The 23,833-nt window shown below is 38.9% G+C and overlaps 1 protein-coding gene across 10 annotated transcripts in view; it reads right to left on the reverse strand.

Moving 5' to 3' along the window:
• Positions 1-23,833, reverse strand: part of DLGAP1 (DLG associated protein 1) — a 639,595-nt gene that overhangs the window by 422,943 nt on the left and 192,819 nt on the right. Inside the window, exons 1-2 of one of the 10 annotated variants that reach the window (XM_073331539.1) lie at positions 16,451-16,472; positions 12,813-14,023 (exon numbers count right to left, since the gene is read on the reverse strand). The exons of 8 other annotated variants lie outside the window; for them this stretch is intronic. The gene's annotated coding sequence lies outside the window, so the exon portion shown is untranslated. Of the gene's footprint in view, positions 1-12,812; positions 14,024-16,450; positions 16,473-23,833 lie in introns of those variants that run through there. One more of the 10 variants, XM_073331538.1, reaches the window with a different exon arrangement.

Consider the following 23,833-nt stretch of genomic DNA (forward strand, 5'->3'; position numbering starts at 1 on the left):
CAGCTTTAATGTTTTGAAAGAAGTAGCTACCCTTTTGCCCTCCTCAACAGAACTTTAACATGCATCATAGAGCAAGGCTATGACACTATGTCTGTGGATTTTAGGAAAATCTTGATAGATTATTTTCCCTTCAATATACACAAACCCTACCCCGATTAACATTAATGGGAGATACTCACACACACCAGGGAGAAAGACCACTCTTCTATGGCCATTCCATTTTGCATTGGCCAGGGATGGGGGGAGGACACAGGGAACTCCTTCATCCAATATCCCGCAGCCTAAGGGAAAATGCACTGTGCTGGGAGCCAGGGGATCATGAGCTCAAAACTCTACTGACAACTGTTTACATTTTATGCACCAAGACCTCACCCCCTGAACCGCAGATGACAATCAAGAATTAGCCAGTCCCAGAGTTCAGTACAGCATTCAAACCCACAACTAGGTAGTCTCCTCTTGGCACCATTAGAGCAGTGTAGGCAGGGTGTGCTCTAGTGGCAGGCTAGTGGGTGAAAGACCAGGTTGGTTCCAGTGGCTGATGTTCCTCCATCTGTTGGAGGCTGTCTGCAGACTCAGTCATATTTCACTCCATCCATTATACTCAGGTCATATTTTTAAGTTTTCTTCACAATCATGAGCACTAGACTACTTTTTTTAAATGAAAGCTGAAATTTTGACATCATTACGTGACACTGGGGCCTACAATGTATCTGAATGGCATTGAACAGGAGCCCAGCAGACCCCGGATAATCATATTTTGAACATAAACAAAATCTGCTGCGAGTGGCAGCTCATTTTTACATTTCAAGTGTGTGGAGCTTAGCTTGTGGACAGAGACTGTGAGACACTCTCCCTCCCCTCACTTTTTAGCCCTGCTTCTGGCAGAATTGCCAATAGATCCAAGCTTTCTAATGTAGCCGACCCAAGCTCACTTGCTCAGCCACAGCACCTTTCAGACGGAACAGGCCAGAGCCAGAGATGGAACCCAGGGTACCTGATCTCTAATATTCTACTGCTGTCTAGCAAAGTAGCTGAAACACATTTTGGGTTACACAACTCTCCCCTCTAGTGGCTGATCCAACATAGAGGATATCAATTACTCCTGTGGTTGTGCGGGGATCCGAAGGCCCAGGGTCCAAACAATGCAAATAGCGGCATGTGTGGGGGAGAAGCTGATTGGTGGGGCTGCCGGTGAGTGCTGAGAACTCACTATATTTTTTTCCGTGGGTACTCCAGCCCCAGAGCACCCTCAGAGTCAGTGCTTATGTGTCTGATTCCTCCTGATAAAAGCAATTTTAAAACAAAAATGTTCATACGAAAAATGCCACTAAATATCAGGAGACTAAGAAACTAAAAGCATTTAGCTAAGTTAGCTGAAATTCTGGGCCAGATCCTCAAGTGGTGTAAACTGATGTAAACTTCAATTAAGTCAATGCAGTTACATCAATTTATGGGAGGTGATGATCTGGTCCTTCTTTCTGCTAATTTCTCTCTTATGCATTTGGATATGAACAATGGGAATTTTCTTTTTTGTTTCTCATTTATTTAATTAGTCAAACTAATCTCTACTGACATTAGCTAAAACTTAATGGCAAAAATATGCCTATATCTGCTACTCCATTTAAAAATCTGTTATATGTACATTGGCAAATCCTTGTAGTCCCTGCAACTTTGTAAATAGCTTCCCATTGCATATAAAGAGGGCTGTTTAGTGGAAGAAGAAAATCAATGTGTTTTTAAAGAACAGAGATTCTGTTGCCATCTTGACAAAGTCCAGAAACCATGTTTTCTTCACCTAAACACAGCCACCTAAAGAAAAATATAGGCAGAGCATGTATTAACGGTTTATGAAGCACTAGGCAGAGCATGTATTAATGGTTTATGAAGAAAGAGAACTAAGGTAAATACAATAGGCCTAATTCTCCCCTGCTCCACACCTTGTGTGGTGATTTACACCTGTGCAAAGTAAGAGCCAAATGTCTGTCAAGTGCTACCAATCATAACAGTAGCATTTTCCATCTACTTTACCCAAGGGTAGATGATTACACAAGGTACAGGAAAGTGGAATATCAGGTCTAGCATGTTTAGTAGGAGCCCAACAGAATTCAGAAAATATCCACCACAGTAAAAACTCCATGATATGCTATGGAAGACAACCATAAACATGTAATGACTGTTTATTGATGAGTGGCACAGTAATTCACAATCCAAGTGAAGGTTTTCTAGCATAATCCTCAATCCCCTAGATGTGTCAGCCGGAGACTTGACAAATCTACCTGGCAATATCTTTTCCATGGCAAACAACAGGTTTTGAGAACAATTTTTTTCCTTCCCGGCTTTCAGTAACATCACCACCTCTTTCTTAAGACAGCTCCTGCCTCTTGCTATTCTTTAGGAATTAAAAAAAAAAAAAAAGAAGACGACACTGACAGTGGTATCCAACCTCACTATGAACAACTCCTCTTCAACAAACTTTCTTAATGGGTGAAGGGGCTTCTCTTATTCCCTCACGTGTAACACATGCAAGAAGTTTCATTTCCCTACAAGAAAATCCTTGCCTAACTGGAATGTTGTTCTGGAGATTCACTACCATCCTATCAGGCTCTCATCTTAGCCACAGTGGTTCTCTGAAAGCATGCTATTTAAAAGTGTGCTTGCTCAACCATGTTTTTAGAGATGGATAATTCCGGGGGGGTTTCTCATCAAATGCTGAGGAAAAGATTAATAATGTACTGGGAAAATATGCAATTAATGCCTCTGGCACTAGCTCTACATAGTGAAGACTCAGATGTCTTAATATGCTCATTCTATACATGTTCTCACTATGCTGGTGAATTTAATCATTGGCATCTAGTTGCTAGATCTGCTGTAGTAGGCGGCTTCATATAAGAAATTATTCAGATTAGTGAATATAAAACACTGGCATTACACAATACTGACAGTGCTGTAGCATCCCAAGTAACTTCCTGTTATATTAGCAAAGTACATACGTTAATATTACATGTGCAATACACTGCCTGAATTAAATACATTTTATTTATGACCATATAAGACGGCTTACACAGCATGATTGCTCAGGTATTAAAAAGAGCTGGCTCTCATGTCTGACAGAAATATGAACAGGGAGTTCTATATTTTCCTCCTAACTATGCTGCCCAGGGAGTGTCTCCACCCCATTGTAGTCATGCACTAGTGTTGAAACAGTGCAGCCATAAAAGGTAGCCTGCAATTTTATATTTGCAAAGAAAGCGTATTGTAGGATGAATCATTTCAATGGATACAGGTTACTTTGATCCAATAGATGATGGGTGAGTTTTTCCCACCTGAATATTTCAAAAAGACTCACCAGAATGGTGAGTGAAGAGTAAGAGACTCCTTTTCCACAATTTCTAGTTTGAATATTGCACCACACTAATTTGGCATCAAATTTCTGGCCCAATGCTGGTTTTTGCTGGATAACCACAAAAGATATATAGTGTTTTGACCAAAGAATCTGTAGGAATTCAAATAATATTTTAAAAATATTTTCCTATCAAATAAATTTCTCTGATTGGCTTAAGGTATTGAAGCAAAGAATCAACCTGCCTGTCACATTTGGAACCAAATTCGTAGTGACATGTCCTGCTTATTACAATCCTTATATAAGACACAGTAGTATTGTTATGACATTACAATTGACATTAATAATAGGACCACCTATACTGCAGCCATTTGATTTAGACTAAAATTTGGTATAATGACATCTCACCAGAAATGAGTTATAAAATGATTCAGATGAGGATTTGTGTCACAAAAAAAGCTGTTACTTGAATCAAATGCCGTTTTGTGCCTTTCTATAATTAAAAAAGCAGCTTGCGTTTTTTTCAGCTGAAGTTCTGCAGACCATCTGTGCACAGAAATTAGCTCCTATAGGTATTCTACCAAAAAGAAAATCACTAACAATTATCAAGTTATTTTATTTAGAAAAGGGGGCTATAATGTAAGCTGACATATGCACCTATAATTTCAAACTATAATTTGGCAAATCTTGTCACAGTGAACAAAATTTGAATGTAAGAGTCCTACACTTAATATAAAAGACTCTATGATAAGTACCTCTTGCACTAGGTGAAAAACTTCTCTAATTCTGGGTTTTATTTGTGTGACAAGACTAGCTTATTTTGCATTTTTGTACTTCATTTAAAAGTAAATAGTGCAGCTTTCAGTCTTTTCTTGAGCTCTCAGACACTTCCGCAACAGATTTTTCTCCTCTTGTAATCCTCAGAAAGGGTCCTCACAGTATCCAACATTATTACAGTGAAGATGTTATTTTACAAATAGTGCTAAGCATATATATTACTCAAAGAACAATTAAATATAACTTTTTTATTGTATAGTCTCTCCTGAACTTTAATTTTTTTTGTACCACATTAGCAGTAGCATTAACTAACTTTCTAAACTAGTCCTTCGATTACATCCCTGTTTCAGTAACTATGAAAGCATTAAGTATCCAAATAGGAAATGGAGTATCTATCTAGTCAAGCCTCAAAAATTGGAGTTCACTAGCTTAAACAAGGGTTCCACCAGAAAAAACATTTCTGCTGGGCTGCAAATATGCTAAGAAAACCTTTAATATAAATATACAAGGACATAGTTTGTAACAACTTATTTATTGCCATCTTACAAAACCTTACCACAATACTCTCTAAACTAGTTTAGTACTCGAGTATCTTCCATGTATCACACCCTCAAAAAGTGCTGCCTGCTAATGACACTAACTCAAATTACAGTGATTTACCAACCCTGATTGCAATAGTCTATAGTCTTTCCAAATAATTTAACTCTCTATAATAAACTCTGCATCTCATATGTAATACTGGCCATTTCCTTGTGCACTGGGACCTGGATCAAGGACCAGAAGAATCATTCTAAGACGAGATGTTCCATAGGAATTGCCATAACAGACTAGATCAGTGGCCCATCCAGCCCAGCATCACATCTCTTACAGTTCTCAAAGTTCAGAAGGTGGCACAGGAAAGCACATAGTGGATTTTCCTCCTAAACAAATCAGTTAGAGAATTGTTGGCTTATTCCCTGGAGCATGAGGGTACTTATATCCCCTTTCAAAAAGTCCTATCTAATGTAACCGTGGCTGCTATCATTATCTATAAAAATGTTTAGGCTTTGTTTTGTTTTTTTAAATTCTACTTGGCTTCAACGAATTCTCAGGTTAATTATTAGTTGTGTAAAAATGTTTTTCCTTGAATGGCACCTTATTCTGGTAGAGGATCACCCAATTTACCATCTCTACGGCAGTCATTATTGTGTATGCCTCTTATTGTCTCCTCTCTAAACTAAATATCTCCTTTTCAATATCTCCATTTATCTCAATATATGGGTACTTAGCACAATTTCATTTTAAGAGTGCAAAAAGGAAATATATTGGGAACAACTCCACATTCTTACTTGAAATGGTCAGAGAACTACTGAAATAACAGGATCTTGAGATCATACTTGTTAGAATACAAAAGATCAAGTCTACCCCATAACAGAGGGCTTTCCACGAAAGATATTAAACTGGCATTACACTTATTCTTAAACCTGCTCATTAACACAATACGCATACTGAGATGCCGCTGAAATGCATTCGCCAGCAATTTTAGCTTTAGTATTGAAGTGGAAGCTACTGAGCACATATCACTCAAAAGCTGGAGGTATGATTAACAATATAATGAGGATGATATTGATAGGACAATTCATGGCCAAATAGCTTATGTCATAAGGCATGCAACATCACATCTAGCAAGTACAGCATCTGTGTGGTACATTGATAGAAGTTAAACTGCATTTAAGGATTTATTTTTGATGCGCAAAGAAAGGTATAAAAGGAGCTTCTGTTGCACCCTTGTCCATGCTAACATCAGAACTTTATGTTTATTTATATTATGCAATCATTTTGACAAAGTTAAACAATATACAACTAAACTAGAACATAGATTATCAAATACAGCAGAGACTCTGAATACCAATCATGTAAAGAATCAACTTATATTTTTTTTAAAAAAAGGCATATTCTACGATGTTCATAAAGTAGCCTTCACCTGATCTTCTAATGCAGAAAGGTTTCAGAGGAACAGCCGTGTTAGTCTGTATTCGCAAAAAGAAAAGGAGTACTTGTGGCACCTTAGAGACTAACCAATTTATTTGAGCATGAGCTTTCGTGAGCTACAGCTCACTTCATCAGATGTTGTGATCATCAACATCTGATGAAGTGAGCTGTAGCTCACGAAAGCTCATGCTCAAATAAATTGGTTAGTCTCTAAGGTGCCACAAGTACTCCTTTTCTTTTTTCTAATGCAGAAGAGTACCAAGCTGTACTTTTTTCACCACCAGATGGTACACTGGCTCTCCTTATTTAAATCTGAATTGCAGAATTCACACTTCCTCTGAATCACTTCCAGGAACAACATATTTCTTATGTTTTGCAAAGAGTCTGCACACACTACATTTTTCTCAATTGCCACCATTTGTACTCCACACAGCATGTGCTTGTTTATATGCCAAAGAAAGATATTCTCATTTTTTAAGTCAGTCATGTGTTTGCATTCATAATGCCTCCAAGATCAGAAAAGCAAGGTTCCAACTGTGCATATGCCTACCACCTTTTCTTGATGGAGGGTAGTGCTTTGGAAGGGCTAACTGGGATAAGAAACAGAACTGGCTCATCCAGGATTTGAGAGACCCTTTAAAGCTGAGTGGGGTTTGTATCCTTTCACTGCCGTAGGAAATTCATTCTTGCTCCCAAGAGTGATTGAGAGCTCTATTGCTCTCTCTCTTTCCTGATTAGTTTTTGTTTTCCCAAACAGCATTTGCAAACCTATCATACGGTTTAATGGTGCAGCGACTCACTTACTCTGAGCTTCAGATAACCACACATTTAAGAGTCAGGATGGGTAGTTTTTCTTCTTGTTGCCAACAGGCAAATGCAACTAGATATTTTATTTATTTAGTCCCTTTCTCCAAGTATTCTGTGACTGCTGCTGAACTTGCTGGTTTGTGGCTATAACAATGACATGCTCAAAGCTCTTATTTTTGTCAGGTATGGCAGTATGCCTTTTTGTTTTTTCTTACACCTGTCTGACATGCCAACTGTGAGCAATCTGTGGGAAGAGCAGTCCTATTTTTTTTATTACCTGTCTATACAGTGCCTTGATTTGGGGTTCCTAGGCACCGCCAGAATATAAGAAGTAAACAATAACAGCAGCTTTAGAGGGGCAGGAGTCTACTGTGATAGTGGCACATGAACACGACTAAAGCTTGTATCCTAATTCAGGATACAGATGTAACAGGGAACACGGCCAGGATACAAAGTATGTTTTTGGAAACAAAGGGGAAGGATGGGCTTTAATTTTAGAGTGAGGTGCTCTCTCATTGGAGTGCAATACTTTTGCTTGAAATAGAGATGGGTTGGAAGAGGTCAGTCTCGACTGCTGTAGGGGCTAATGGAGAGTCCCAGTTTGGTGTGTTATGGCCAAATAACTAATGAGAAGGCCTGAATTGGATAGGTTTGCTACTGGGTAAGGAGAGAGAGAGTGTTTCTCATTAAAATACATTTCATGTAACAAGGTCACTAAAAGTTGCAGCATTCCGTTAGATCCAGATCAATATTGTGGAATCTATTTTTCAAGATCATTGGACGCTGTACTTCTTAGGCTCTCTATGCCTTGGTCTGAAGTAAGCATTGATTAGTTTTTAATACTTAGGCAGATATTGTATTTCCTCAACGTTTTAATATCTCTATAACTGAGAGCCAATGTTCTGATGCACCTCAGTTTCACCATTCCTACTGAAAGAAAGTTGGCATAGATCTCCACAATAAATCCACAATTTAAGGCAAGTGGACAGGCTGAATCCCTACCCAGTTAAAACACAGCACACAGGCCGGTACGGGCAGATTTTCAAAGGTATTTAGTAGGGCTGTCAATTAATCGCAGTTAACTCACGCGATTAATTAAAAAAATTAATTGCAATTAATCGCACTTATGACAATAGAATACCAATTGAAATGTATTAAATATTTTGAATGTTTTTCTACATTTTCAATATTGATTTCAATTACAATACAGAATACAAAATGTACAGTGCTCATTTGATATTTTTTATTACAATAATTACAATATATGCACTGTAAAAATGATAAAAGAAATAGTAAAAAGAACAGGAGTTTCTAACAACTAACAAATTTATTTGAGCATAAGCTTTCGTGAGCTACAGCTCACTTCATGCGGATTTGTTAGTCTCTAAGGCACAAGGTGCCACAAGTACTCCTTTTCTTTTTGCGAATACAGACTAACATGGCTGCTACTCTGAAAAGAAACAGTATTTTTCAATTCATCTCTGAATTGAAGTACTGAAGTGCACTCTCTTTATCGTGAAAGTGTAACATACAAATGTAGATTTTTTTTGGTTACATAACTGCTCTCAAAAACAAAACAGTGTAAAACTTTAGAGCCTACAAGTCCACTCAGTCCTACTTCTTATTCTGCCAATCGCTAAGACAAACAAGTTTGTTTACATTATTGGGAGATACTGCTGCCTGCTTCTTATTTTCCATATAACCTGAAAGTGAGAACAGGCATTCACATGGCACTTTTGTAGCCAGCTTTGCCAGGTATTTACATGCCAGATATACTAAACATTTGTATGCCCCTTCATGCTTCAGCCACCGTTCCAGAGAACATTCTTCCATGCTGATGGTGTTCATTAATAAAAATAATGCCTCAATTAAATTTGTGACTGTACTCCTTGGGGAAGAATTGTATGTCTCCTGCTCTCTTGCCTAAATTCTGCATATATTTCATGTTATAGCAGTCTCAGATGATGACCCAGCACATGTTCGTTTTAAGAACTTCCACAGCATTTTTGACAAAACAAAAGGTACCGATGTGAGATTTCTAAAAAATAGCTACAGCACTCCACCCAAGGTTTAAGAATCTAAAGTGCCATCCAAAATCTGAGAGGGACACTCTGATGTGGAAACTACAGAACCCAAACCACCAAAAAAGAAAATCAACCTTCTGCTGGTGGCATCTGACTCAGATGATGAAAATGAACATGCATCATTCCGCATTTCTTTGGATCATTATCAAGCAGAATCCATCATCAGCATGGAAGCATGTTCTCTACAATGCTAGTTGAAGCATGAAGGGATATGAATCTTTAGCACATCTGGCATGTAAATATCTTGCCAAGCCAGCTACAACAGTGCCATACAAATGCCTGTTCTCACTTTCTGGTGACATTGTAAGCAAGAAGCACGCAGCATTATTGTAATAGCTGTGTTAGTCTGTATTCACAAAAAGAAAAGGAGTACTTGTGGCACCTTAGAGACTAACAAATTTATTTGAGCATAAGCTTTTGTGAGCTATAGCTCACTTCATCGGATGAGACGTTCCCCTCTGGTGTTATCTGGACCGGTGATCTGCTAGGCCTCTCCAATCCTTGGCTCTAGGAACTAGCCTTACCCTGCTCTGCTGTGAGAACCCCCACTCCTGGGCTGTTCACGCACCGCCTCTGGCATGTAAGTTGCTCCCAGCTAATTGCAAGCAAACGACACTAGCCAATATCTCCGGTCTCAGAAACAACCCTAGGAAACGCCATCTTGCAGTGTCCAGTTATGCCCACTGGACGCTGCAAATATGAGTTTGTCAATTTAACAAAAAAATTGATATGTAACAGGCTTGTTATCCCAACGGGAGCCTCTGATACACTTCAAACCAAACGCACTGCTTCAGGTAGAAATAACAAACTAATTTATTAGCTATAAAGATAGATTTTAAGTGATTATAAGACAAAGCATAATATAATTGCTGCGCAAAAGTCAACATGGTTTCTGTAAAGGGAGATCATGTCTTACTAATCTATTCGAGTTCTTTGAGGGGGTCAACAAACATGTGGACAAGGAGCATCCAGTGGACATAGTGTACTTAGATTTCCAGAAAGACTTTGACAAGGTCTATCACCAAGGGCTCTTACGTAAATTAAATTGTCCTGGGATAAGAGGGAAGATTCTTTCATAGAATGAGAACTGGTTAAAAGACAAGGAACAAAGGGGAGGAATAAATAGTAAATTTTCAGAATGGAGAGGGGTAATAGTGGTGTTCCCCAAGGGTCAGTCCTAGGACCAATCCTATTCAATTTATTCATAAATGATTTGGAGAAAGGGGTAAACAGTGAGGTGGCAAAGTTTGCAGATGATACTAAACTGCTCAAGATAGTTAAGACCAAAGCAGACTGTGAAGAACTTCAAAAAGATCTCACAAAACTAAGTGATTGGGCAACAAAATGGCAAATAAAATTTAATATGAATAAATGTAAAGTAATACACATTGGAAAAAATAACCCCAACTATACATACAATATGATGGGGGGCTAATTTAGCGACAACTAATCAGGAGAAAGATCTTGAAGTCATCGTGGATAGTTCTCTGAAGACGTCCACACAGTGTGCAGCGGAAGTCAAAAAAGCAAATGGGATGTTAGGAATCATTAAAAAAGGGATAGAGAATAAGATGGAGAATATCTTATTGCCCTTATATAAATCCATGGTATGCCCACATCTTGAATATCGCCTACAGATGTGGTCCCCTCATCTCAAAAAAGATATACTGGCATTAGAAAAGGTTCAGAAAAGGGCAATTAAAATTATTAGGGGTTTGGAACGGGTCCCATATGAGGAGAGATTAAAGAGGCTAGGACTTTTCAACTTGGAAAAGAGGAGATTAAGGGGGGATATGATAGAGGTATATAAAATCATGAGTGGTGTGGAGAAAGTGAATAAGGAAAAGTTATTTACTTGTTCCCATAATATAAGAACTAGGGGCCACCAAATGAAATTAATAGGTAGCACGTTTAAAACAAATAAAAGGAAGTTCTTCTTCACTCAGCGCACAGTTGACCTGTGGGACTCCTTGCCTGAGGAGGTTGTGAAGGCTAGGACTATAACAGGGTTTAAAAGAGAACTGGATAAATTCATGGAGGTTATGTCCATCAATGGTTATTAGCCAGGATGGGTAAGGAATGGTGTCCTTAGCCTCTGTTTGTCAGAGGATGGAGATGGATGGCAGGAGAGAGACCACTAGATCATTACCTGTTAGGTTCACTCCCTCTGGGGCACCTGGCATTTGCCACTGTCAGTAGACAGGATACTGGGCTGGATGGACCTTTGGTCTGACCCAGTATGGCCATTCTTATGTTCTTACAAGTCAGATTTGATCAAATGAAATTAAAACAAAATGCATTCTAAGCTGATCTTAACACTTTCAATGTCCTTACAAACTTAGATGATTCTCACCACAGGCTGGCTGGTTACTTTTTAGTCAGGCTCTCTCCTTTGATCAGCACTTCATTCGCGTGGTGGTGGTGGTGGTGGTGGTGTCTGTATATGTAGGTGGAAGAGAGAGAGCATGGCAAAATGTCTCTCCCTTTAAGGGGTTGACTCCCTTGAGACGCTAACAGATTCTTTTGTTGCTGCCTAAGCCAGTGTCCATTGTTCCTGTGAGGCTGGGCTTGGTTTGTCCCATCCATGCCCCGACGTCGTGTGAACTGCTTCTCTGTTCTTGGAGAGTTTTTGCATGGGCTTGCTTTAAGCCCTGAGGATACATTTTCAGCCTCATAACTACATACATGAAATTATAACCTATAACCTTACTATAACAACCATGCTCCGTGCATCATGAGCGTTCCAAATTAAACAACATAGCACAAACTTAACATAAACACGCAACATAACAAACTTTGCATTGGATACCACACAGTCATTTTATAAAGATGAACATAGTGGTGTAGGGTGTTCCCCCAAGGTACAGAGTGTCAGAATTATCTCCTGCAAATTGTAACCAATCTTGTTTGTCTGAGTGATTGGCTGACCAAGAAGTAGGACTGAGTGGACTTGGTGGCTCTAAAGTTTTACATTGTTTTATTTTTGAATTCAGTTTTTTTTGTACATAAGTCTACATTTGTAAGTTCAACTTTCATGATAAAGAGATTGCTCTACAATACTTGTATGAGGTGAATTGAAAAATAATTTTTTTTTGTTTTTTACAGTGCAAATATTTGCAATAAAAATAAATATAAAGTGAGCACTGTACACTTTGTACTCTGTGTTGTAATTGAAATTAATATCTTTGAAAATGTAGTAAACATCCAAAAATATTTAAAATAAATGGCATTCTATTGTTGTTTAATAGTGTGATTAATCACGATTGATTTTTTTAATTGTTTGATAGCCCTAGTATTTAGACATCATGGGGGACTTTCAAAAGAGCCTAAGCAGGTAGGGACCTAAATTCCATTTAGCTCCCCTTGAAGCCAATGAGGGAATCTACTTGGGTGCTTTTGAAAATTTAAATAGACACTGATCTGCACCTTTAATTGCCTAAATATCTCACCTCGTTTCTGGGATTTGGCTTTTTTATAATCCCCCCGCAAAAAAAAAAAAAAAAAAAAAAAAACACACCCAGCATAAACCTCAACATAAGCTTCCACATCAAGCTGGACTGTTTCTAGAATTTCCAGCTTGACCCAAACAGATCCTCTCACCATTTTTATGGTATATTCTTCCTGCCAGCCTAACTCTGCGGTAATTGCCCTGAAACTTAACGCAGGGTTTTCCCATCTGAGCCTAGGGTTACCCAACAGAAGAGTAACACATTGCTATGCAGAGTCTTACAATCTGCCACCCTATTAAATGTGTACAAAATGTATGCAGCAAATACACTGCTTTTGTTAAACCAAAGTTACTTTAAAAAAAAACAATAAATACTGGAAATTACCTTGAAGCAAGTCTGTAGCTTTTCCTGTGCAGTCAAACAATGAGAAGGACTTCCCTTTTACCTCTTGCTTAGTGGCTCAAATTCAGCTTAGGTTGGTTCTGACCATCTGATAGCTGTTGAGATGGTGAGTGTTTTTATGATGACACCACTACAAACTGTCAAAACTCTCATCAAGAAGGGTAAGCTGAATAGGCATGAAGACTGAACTACCTTCTCATGCCTAGTAGTGTCCTCTCCAGATATTTTAGTGTCCAGTACTGGTTGCCAGTCACCTTTCTTGAATACTAACCTTTCTTGAATACTAACATTCACTTTTTTTTTAAATAATACAATTCCACTGTTTCAACTGCTCCACTTCACTGCTTTTTAAGTTTTAAAAGTATGCATGATCATATACTGTTTTTCCACACGACGTCTGCCTCACTGATTGCACAAGATGGATGGTGTTCTCTGAATAGGTAGTTATTCACTTTTTTTATCCTCATCATTCAACATGTGGCTCTAGGCCTTATTTACTGCACACCATCCAAACCGTGGACTTAATGCAGAATTATTAATTTCCTCAGTCTTTTAGGGTGCTTGTCACTGTAGTATGAGAATGCACAACAAATATGAAAATATCTTCACACCATCCCTGTGAAGAACCCCAGAACCTCTGAACCCCAGAACCCCATTTACAGATTATTACCCCCATTTTACAGATGGGACACTGAGGCACAGAAAAATTAAGTCCGTAATTGTCAAAACTGTCCACTAATTTTGGGTCACCATCTTGAGATGCTGAGGTCCTTTTACTTAGTATGTTTGTAGCACTTTATATGTTCAAAGCACAGCTCCCACTGACTACAACTGCAGTTATGAACATTCAGCTTTTCTGAAAATCAGGCTCCAGATGTCTTAAATTGGTCACCCAGAAAATGAGGAACACAGAAGACAACTTGAAAACTTTGGTTGAAGTGATTTGTCCAGCATTACACAGGAAACTCCATGGCAGAGGCAGGGATGGATTCCACTTCCCCGGACAACATTCAACTGCCTTAACTGCACAACCATTTTTGTCATCCTGCATTCCCCTGGCTTAGTCACTACACATTTTTCAATTTGTGCAACAAATGAAGCCTGGGTCCTAAAGACAGTAGCCTTAGTCACTAAATAACTTCACATTCATTCCTTGAGAACTGTTCATCCTGTGCACGAATAAGGCAGAGGTCCTGTGGAAAAAGACAGCATTTTTAATTCCATGAATACATCCTACCACAATGCATATGCTCAAAGGGGCCAACTTAAGGTTGCTGGGAAACCTTAATTCTGGCATTTCCTAACTGGATTGCTTGCCTTTGTAACCTTAACACTTAGCGTAGCTCTCTTTTGTAATAAATATAAAACCCCCAGCCATTTCAAAATAAGATTAACTATTTAAATTGTCAGCTAAAAACAAGAAGCAATTAGAGATAATCTCTCTTCTATGGTCTTTATCAGCAATGACAAAATTGGGTCTAGTTCCCTGAAATGCCTTTGAAAATCCCAAGCTAATGTGCTTCCATTCCATAAGTATCATTTTCTAAAGAAAAAAAAAAAACTTAGCCTGCCAAAGCAATGACTCCTAATTTATAAATGTCAAAAGATGGTTTAGTAGTCTTATAACAGATCTGAAACACCTAGATTCTCTTGAACTACAAGTTCAAATCTCAACAGGTTTAACTCAGCTCATCATCTTTCCTTCCAAGCTAAGATGAATAATATCTAGTTTACAGGTTGGTCTTTTGGGCAGCTCCTAAAAACAGACTCCTATATGTTGATTTTCATGATATGTAGTTCAAGCTCCAAATGCATTTTTGAATACAACTGCTGTGACTGTGCTTGCAAATCTGGTACTTGCATGAGCCATTTACATTTCTAAGTGGCAAAACTACATTCAGTCATGGAAAACATATACAAATGCATCGGAACTGCACAAATGTAAATGGACCTCTGGCTCCACTTCATGGCAAACTGATTGAAAAGACTGCATATAATTGGAGGTTTATCCCTCTTCCTACTATTGTGAAATGCTGATGGTTTCCTTGACAGCTGTCTTCCATTGAAGACTTGGATACATTTCAGTAATAAAGCGTTTCCTGCATGTATATCACTGGTAAAACACATCGGGATAAGCAGAATGAAAGACTTTTTCAAAAAAGCTCTTATTGTTTTGATACAATTATCTTAAGTTTATGGTTCACAGACAATTCTGCACTTAAGGATATGTGAAAAACAAGGGACAACAGAAGTATCAAAAGAAAAAATTACTAAAAAAAAAAAATCCCACACAGATACACCTCTACCCCGATATAACGCAACCCGATACAACGCGACCCAATATAACACGAATTCAGATATAACACGGTAAACACAGGGGGAGGGATAGCTCAGTGGGGGGGGAGGGATAGCTCAGTGGTTTGAGCATTGGCCTGCTAAACCCAGGGTTGTGAGTTCAATCCTTGAGGGGGCCATTTAGGGATCGGGGGGAAAAATTGGGGATTGGCCCTGCTTTGAGCAGGGGGTTGGACTAGATGACCTCCTGAGGTCCCTTCCAACCCTGATATTCTATGATTCTATGATTCTATTCTATGAAAGCAGCACTCTGGGGGGTGGGGCTGCACGTTCCAGTGGATCAGCGCGTCAGCGTGTCTGGCTCCGACATGTTGCTGCATGTTAAGGGTGCCGGGCCGAGGCCAAGAGGTTGGATAAGGGGCAGAAGGTCTTGGAGGGTGGTCAGTGGGGGTTGGATGGTTCGGTGGTTCTGGGGGCGGGGCAGTCAGGGGACGGGGGTGTTGGATAGGGTGTGGGAGTCCTGGGGGGCCTGTCGGGGGGCAGGGGTGTGGATAGGGGTCGAGGCAGTCAGGGGTTGGGGGGTTCGGTTTAGTCCTGGGGGTGATTAGGGATGGGGGGGATCTCTTGAGGGGGCGGTCAGGGGTCAAGGAGCAGGGGGCCTTTTGGGAACGGATGGGGTTTTGGGAGGGGTGGTTAGGGGCAGGGGGTCTCTGGAGGGGGTAGTCAGGGGACAAGGAGCAGGGGGGGTTGGATGGGTCGGGGGTTCTGAGGGGTCAGTCCGGAGGCAGGAAGTGACTATTAACGGAAATGTTCAAGGCCAAAGCAAGTTCAATATAACACGGTTTCACCTATAACGCAGTAAGATTTTTTTGGCTCCCAAGGACCGGGTTATATAGGGGTAGAGGTGTACCAACAATTCACTTCTCTCTACATCATCATTCAGGTGCCTGGCTATGCAACGACAGACATGAGAAGAAAATATAAGAATCAGAGACATTCATGAAACAACTTTTAAGATAATGTTTACATATTCCTTTCATCAGACTATTAGTTAACCTCAAAACTTTTCTGGACAGCAATTTTCTGTGAAATTTCGTACTAGACAGTCTTATAAATGAGATGGAATAAGGTCTTATCCTGATAACTTCTCTGTTTGGAGTAAAAGGGACATCGCCAAGTTTCTAATGGTTTTTAGGATACAAAGCTGAGCCTACTTGAATTCCATTGTCAAAAATGGATGCTGAAGATATAAAACTAAACAGAATTATGTTGTTTAATATCACTGATAACAATTTTAATTAATTTTGACTTAGACAGTTGCTTACCTTTGCCAGAGAATTTAGACTTTCAAACACCAAAGCAGTGGTAAGATTCCAGAAAGAACAAAGATTCCTCCAGCTCTAGGTGACGGAGCATGCTTTCCCCAATTTCCCATCAGCTCCTCAATCTTGGCTGGACTGAGCCTCAGATCAAACTTGCTATCGTTTATGTCTCAGTTTTGCTCAGACACTAAGACAGATACCTGTATCTTCTGCACTGGATAATACAGAGAAAAGCTACCTATCAGCAGCACACTGCAAGCACATCAAGCCGTTTCCTCAGTCCTCACTAATTTTGAAACAACTTCATAGGTGCACACTGATCTTCAGCATTGTCATTTTTCAGCAATGACTATAAGCTAGCACTGATAGAGAAAAAAATTTCTGCAAACCCACCAGCGTTTTGAGCAAATTCACATCTTCCAGGGTATGCTCAGATTCGACAAGAGAGGAAAAGGCAGACGTTGGTGGTGTTATGAGGAGTGCATTCTTCCGTGTTTACCATCTTGGACAGGCCTTCCATGAGAAACCACTTTCTAACTAAAAATCAGCCTTTTTCCCCCTTCAGAAATGTGTGTCAATTCTAACTCTCTCCAAAGCTTATTTAATTTAAACTGATAGCAATGAACTCTGTGTGAGCCAATTAGCTAGCTACATGTTTGTCTTTTATTTGCAGACAATTACTGGTTAGGAAAAAAGAAAAAAACTTCCACCATACAGAAGATCGATACCTCAATAAAAGCACAGGGATGAACTGATGTGACTATGTTAGTGTCTGCTTGGCTGAAACAAAGAATTTTATATAATTTTATCCTATTATAAAACTGCAACATTTCATTAATGGTACAATGAATGTGTTTCTCGTCGGGTCTATTACATGGTTTTCATGTATTTTACTTACAGTAGGAGTTATTCGACATAAGAGTATTTATTTAAATTATTTCATATAACAATTATGTCTACGGTCCATTCTGTCCAAATTCACCTCTTATGCTTTATTTCATTAAACTTGCATTCCCCCTTTTGGTATTCATAAATTTGTTGCTATGACGAGAAAATGGTTTCACATTTTGCAGATACCTCTTGGGGAGCCAACTATGTATTGCCATTGAGTGCAGCTCTAATCTGAAAAGTGGCACTAGAAACAGCATAGTGAAGTTCAACATTTATTGTCACATAAGGATTTCCATTTCAAATTCGCTAAGGTTAGAAGTAAAAAAAGCATGGGTTTTCCCCTCAGCCACCAGCCCTGCAAACCAGCCATGGAAATTCAGATCAAGTTGGACTCTTCATCTGGTCCATCACCAGCCCTGCAGGACAAACTATTCACTCAGCCACACCTATGCAACCCATTTGCATTCAGTCAGTTTGCTTAAATGTAGCTGAGCAGACCTCAGTACACATCTGGACGTGAAGGAATAGAATCCAGCTCACTCTCGCCACATGGTGTAGGCTTTTAAGTACTAATAGGAGTAAAAAGCAGCAAGAATTAATTTTTGTCCTTAGAGTAAGCATGAACCCAAATTCTCAAAAGAGCAGACCTGTTATGATACTGCATTGTTACATATTTATGTTTCAGGGTACAAAATTGCTTTATGGCGGGTCATGTTGACAAATCTCATTTTAGGACAAACAAGTGGAACCGTTATGAAACTTTGTACTGGAAGACCAGAGATAACATACAGCTTCCAGATCAGCATGGAACACTAGACTAGTGTTTGTCAAGAAATGAGAACACTGGATCCACATCAGTGTGGATATGGCTCCACCACAGCCTAGTTTCCATGCCTAGTTTCCTAGGTAGAGCTGACAGAGATCCTTTCAGCATAGTGGTTCACAGGCACCCTTCATACATGCTGCGATCTGACCCAGCCATCCTCACTAAAGGTTAATTTGAGTCTTCCAGGGTTTTGCATGGGAGTGGGACAAATAGTGCAGCTTCAACTTTCTCCTCATTAAAAACCTTTTAAATTAGTGTGAGCAATCTTCTTTTTGTCTGAAGGCTTGGACTCAAGTCTGAAAAAAGCAAAATCCACTGTGTATTTTTATACAGCATTTTTTTCATTTGTCTAGGTCTCACTAAGATTCTACCTTTACCTTATAGCTCAGCAACTTTAAAAATAATTGTTTTTCTATCCATTCATTCAAAATTGGTCCTATTATTGGTACTACTGTTGTGACACGATAAGCTTTTCAAGTTGAATAGGGTCTTGTTAGATTTAAATCTAATAATTCAGAAACCAGCAGCTCCATAAACAATTTCAAATCATCTTCACTATCTAAAAGCCCAAGTAATCTCATATTTTTAGTCTGTGTTGGGCTCTACTTTGTGGCTAAGGATTTTATTCTCCTTTGTAAGTGCACTAACAGTTTGAGATAAAAAAAATCCATTTTCTAATCCCCTTTTTTTAAAAAATAGTCATTGTCCACTTTGAAGGTTTTGTTGTTGACCACATCTACCCAATGTTATTACACTTTGCCTCACAGAATCCAATCCTCCAGCCATGACGGCAACTGTAACATGTATGCTTTGAAATTTTCTGTTAATTTATTCAATAATGCCTTTAAATGGTTCTTTTGAGGATTTAGTTGCAGGAGATGTGGCTGAATGTCAGAAGAAGACAGCAGAGTTTTTACATTCAGTTTTGTTTCTATGTCAGATGATCTTCTCTTTGGGTTCAGGCATTTCAGGTTCAGTGGCTCTGTGCAAGTTTCTGGTACCGTTACTCATGCTCACTACTATCCACGCCCACAAGTAGCCAACATTTTCAAAATCAGGTGCCTAAAGTTAGGTTCCCATGTCCCATATTGGGTAACTAAGCAACAGCCTGATTTTTGAAAGTGCTGAGCGTCAACAACTCCCACTGAAGTCACAGCATAATATGAGATCAACAAAAGTGTTTTCTTTCTTCTCAATATAGTATTTACCCCTTTGAGAGGACACATGGATATGCAGAAGGTACGCCTTACCATAATCTGCCTTCATTCAATGGGAAAACAAGATTTACCAGCTGGAAACCAAGCTCTTTTACTAAGAGCAATAGCCCTTCCTCAAACCCCAGTAATGTTGTTGTCTTAATACAGAAATCCAGCGTCTACTGAAAACTGTTAAATAAAATTTGGGGGGGGGGGAGAGTGTTTGTTTTTTTTAAAAGGACTAGGAAAGAATATTAACAATGACTTCAGCTGTGGACTAGCCTCTCTCAACTCAAATGAAAAAATAGAACGTAATAGATCTTATAGCTCAAGCACTGCAAGATGTGCTACATGCCTCAAAAATAGGAAGGAGGCGTGGTCCATGGACTGAAGAACAGGTACTCTAACTTCATCGTGACACATCTAGTGAGTTGTAACCTGATAAAAAAGACTGTGAGAAAGAGAAGAGGGTGGGCAAAGGTAGCAGTAGTCAGGTCATAAAATTAGTCAGGAGAGCATGTATGCATGAGGCACTTATTTTTGGTTACTTACCTATGCCCCCTCTAGCTTCTCACGGATAACAGAGGAAGTGGAAGAGAAAAGGGCATTTTTAGGAGGGATTTGAATGTGGTGAGGAGGGAGATTGTTGGCAAACAGGTTTGGGAAGAGTGAAGTGTGAATGGTAATACGGAAAAAGGCATGAAATGCATGTGAGAGACAGATGCAAGAAAGAGACATTGAGACTATGGGGAGTGGAGGAAAAACAACATGGGGAGATCTGCTCAGAGTCAAGAAGCAGGCAGTACTGCACAGCGGTCATTCCTTTTCCTACCTTTCAGTATGCAAAGAAAGCCATATTCTACCACTTCATGTCTTACACTAGTGTTTGTTTCTGTTGTGCATTGTATAAATGACCTTGAATTCTGCCCCAAGAGAATGATATTTTATCCCTCAACTATTTACCATTAAGTATATATATTCACCACAGTAGCATATTAGTAAACTAGAGAGTAATTCAGTTGAACTGGCTCCCCAAAAGCAGATTAAGGAATCCTAAATTGCCTTGGATGATTTGTCTCTGAAATCTATTTGCAATCAGTGGTATTGCACAGCAGACAACAATTGGACTAAAGAATTCATAGACTCTTGAGCATGGATTAGAGGAAATTGTTCCTGTTTCTCTCTGAAGTGTGGGAATATATAAATATTGGTGACATTGATAGTCTAGTAAAAAAGTAGAATCCGAACCCAATCTGAGCTATCATGTATTTTCACTCATACCTGAATTGTCTTCCTGTAACTAAGAGTACAACCTCAATTTCTTTGTATTCTTAACAAGCCTCTCAACTTTACAACTGTAGCTGATAACTGCTTCACTATTACTATTACATCTAGGACTGTAAAAACAAAACATATTAGTGCCTAATAACTTTGTTTATGATCCAATATCTTCCTCCTTGAACACAGGAACACAGATTATCTCAGTCTGCCAACAGAGGCAAACAACGGCCAGAACCGTCACATAATCTCCCGTGACGTGAGTTGAGAAACACACTAAATTAGCTGTGTGGAATGATTGAATCACTACAGCTGAGTGATCAAATGCCATTCCAGAGCGGGCATCATAGCTCACTCCACTAATGAGACTTTTCTGCTTTAGTGAATCTGTTAGTTTGATTTTCTTTTCTGGCACTATTCAAGTGCTGGAACTGAGCTCACCTAAGAAAGGGAGACCAAAACGGTTTACTTAATTCTCGTAAGTAAAAGAAAAGAAAATGTAAATACTCCGAATACTGGTGCCAAGAGGACTCCCTTCACTCACATTTTCAGCAGCCTCTAAGTTGTCACAGTAAAGAGGATGATTTGCTCTTAAACCAAAAATAACTGCTTTTGGGAAACTACTTTGCCAAACCACCTCTATCAGTTTTAACAGCCACTAAGCAACTAGCACATTCTGTTGCTTAAAAGTGACAGAGAAAGCATCTAGAAGTGCTACACAGCTTCTAGAAAAAAACCCAAGATCCCCTTCATCCAAATTCTAAAAATTTCACTTGCTAGTAGCCATTATAGATAGTCAACAACCTAATAATGCTCTGTAATAATCTTTAAGTCAACTTCAAAAAAGTGTCTAGGGTGCCCAACCTGATGTACTTTAAGGAGGCCTGACTTTCAGTCATCCTCTGAATACCCTAACCTTTAAAAGGTAACTTGGTTTCAGGATGGCCAATGTGAGTCACTCGAAGTCCCTTATCACTTTTGAAAATCTTAGCTAACATCTATGTACACACATACCTCACAGCTGTCACTCAGGAAACATAGTAATTTCCTTTGTACTTTGAACATTATAAAGGTATTTCAGATACCACTATCTTAGAGAGGCAAGGTGGGAGAGTTAATATTTTTTTTTAGGGACAAGATTTTGAGCTTACACAGAACTCTTCTTTGGGTCAGGGAAATGTACCTATATGGCGTATTATATGGTAATTAGGAAAAATGTTGCCAATGTAATGCTTACCACTGTAATAATAACACATATATAGGTTCTCCACTGCACTGATCCACAGTTATAGATGCCCAAAGGGAGACCCTCTGGGCATTAATAAAGAAGACAAGTGTACCTCATTTGGGAGCATCGGACAAGGAAGACATAATATAGCAAATAATCAAATGGTATAATGCTCCTAGTTTGCTATAGAAAGTAAGAAGGATTTTTTAATCTTTATTAAGACACGTTTGTGATTTTCTATTACTGCTGGCCCTGTAAGATACACTTCCAGAAACAATTTAAAGCATCAATTTTACCAGATTTTTAAACACCCAGTTAAAAAATGTTTCTATTTCATTATGTTCCTAAAGCAGGAGACTACTTCATTAAGGAAGCAGGAAGACAGGTTTCACAACTAAAGCAGGGCATCTATGGCCACAGTGGAGTTGCAGAGTTTAATATATTTTCATAAATCACTCCTTTAACTCATGAATAGAGATGGACTGCTCAAAATTTGATCCAGGTCACAAACCTTAGTGAAACTGGGCCAAGTTTTAAGTCTGCAATGAAACTAGAAACCAGCCAAGTTTCATGTGATTTTGGGGTTTGTTACAAAAAGGTCACCCACTTCAAATAATGCTTTCTAGCACAATGGATATGGAGCCAGGTTCTGTAAGGAACAGAAATGGTACTAAAACATGGAACCATGACAGTAACTCCAAACGAGCCTTAATAGAACTGTGCTACTAGGTGAGTAGCAGCCAGTTAACCTGACAAGGAATTGGAATTGTTCATCGAGAGCATGCTAAAGACAGCAATTTGTACAGTCAGAGCTCAGCTTTTGTTTTAATTGGGCATGACACTTTCTGTATACTTACTGCTGATGGAGAGCTCTTTAGTGTGGTAATACCTAAGAAGCCCTGCTAAATTTAATTTCAATTTCCATTTGACACCAGCTAAAATAGCAGCTTGTCATTCACCATTTAATAGCCATGACACTCCATATTTCAAAAAGTCATACAAGCTTTTAAATTTGGTTTCTGAAACTATTTTAGTAAAACTCACAAGACAGACCATATTAAACTAATTGGAATAAAGTGCCCTTGAGATGTAAATGGAAAATTTAATGTTTTAGTATACAACAGCTAAAAAAGTTATGCAATCAAAAGCCCAATCCTGCAAATACTTATGCATATGAGTGACTTTTCTCATATGAGTTGAGTTTTTTTTCAGTAGGACAACTCACATTAGTAAAGTTAGGTCACTAAGTGTCCACAGGTTCCAGCATAAAACGTGTCCCTACTGAGCTCCTAACTACTCAATTAACCGAGGGCGCATCCTTTTTTCTGCTACATTTTCATGTGTGTTCCTCACTGTGGGGAGCTATTGTTACTCTTTTGTGTCTGAATGTTAATAAACATTTCCGAACAAATGCCCAATAGTACTGAGAGAGAGCGAGAAATAATTTTTTGCCAGAGATTTATTTCCCCCAAATAGGAGTAATTTTGCATTAGAAATCAAATACAAACCCACAGATATCTCACTTCCTTACTCTGCCTTAATTTTATGTTCATTGTAAGTCTGATTTTTTTAAAGCATTCTGAAGTGTAATGTTTGACGGTTTGGATGTCAGTAGCGCAATTTTGAGAAGCAGTTTTGCTGCTGTCATAATGATACTGCAGCTTTGTAGTGAAATATTAAAAAGAGTTGGGTGTGCTTTTTTTTAAGAAAAGGAAGCTGGAAATATATTCACAAAAAGAAAAGGAGGACTTGTGGCACCTTAGAGACTAACCAATTTTATTTGAGCATGAGCTTTCCTGAGCTACAGCTCACTTCATTGGATCCGCTATATTGATTTACATCAGCTGAGGATCCAGCAGTCTTATCACTGAATCCAGTGGAAGCAGTATTAGGCCCTTATGTTGCAATGAGAATTGTTTTTAGTGTTCAGAATTTTTCATTCCCACAAACATACCTTACTTACCTTT

Source organism: Lepidochelys kempii, chromosome 2 (assembly GCF_965140265.1).
Source record: "Lepidochelys kempii isolate rLepKem1 chromosome 2, rLepKem1.hap2, whole genome shotgun sequence".
NCBI classification, from domain to species: Eukaryota; Metazoa; Chordata; order Testudines; family Cheloniidae; genus Lepidochelys; species Lepidochelys kempii.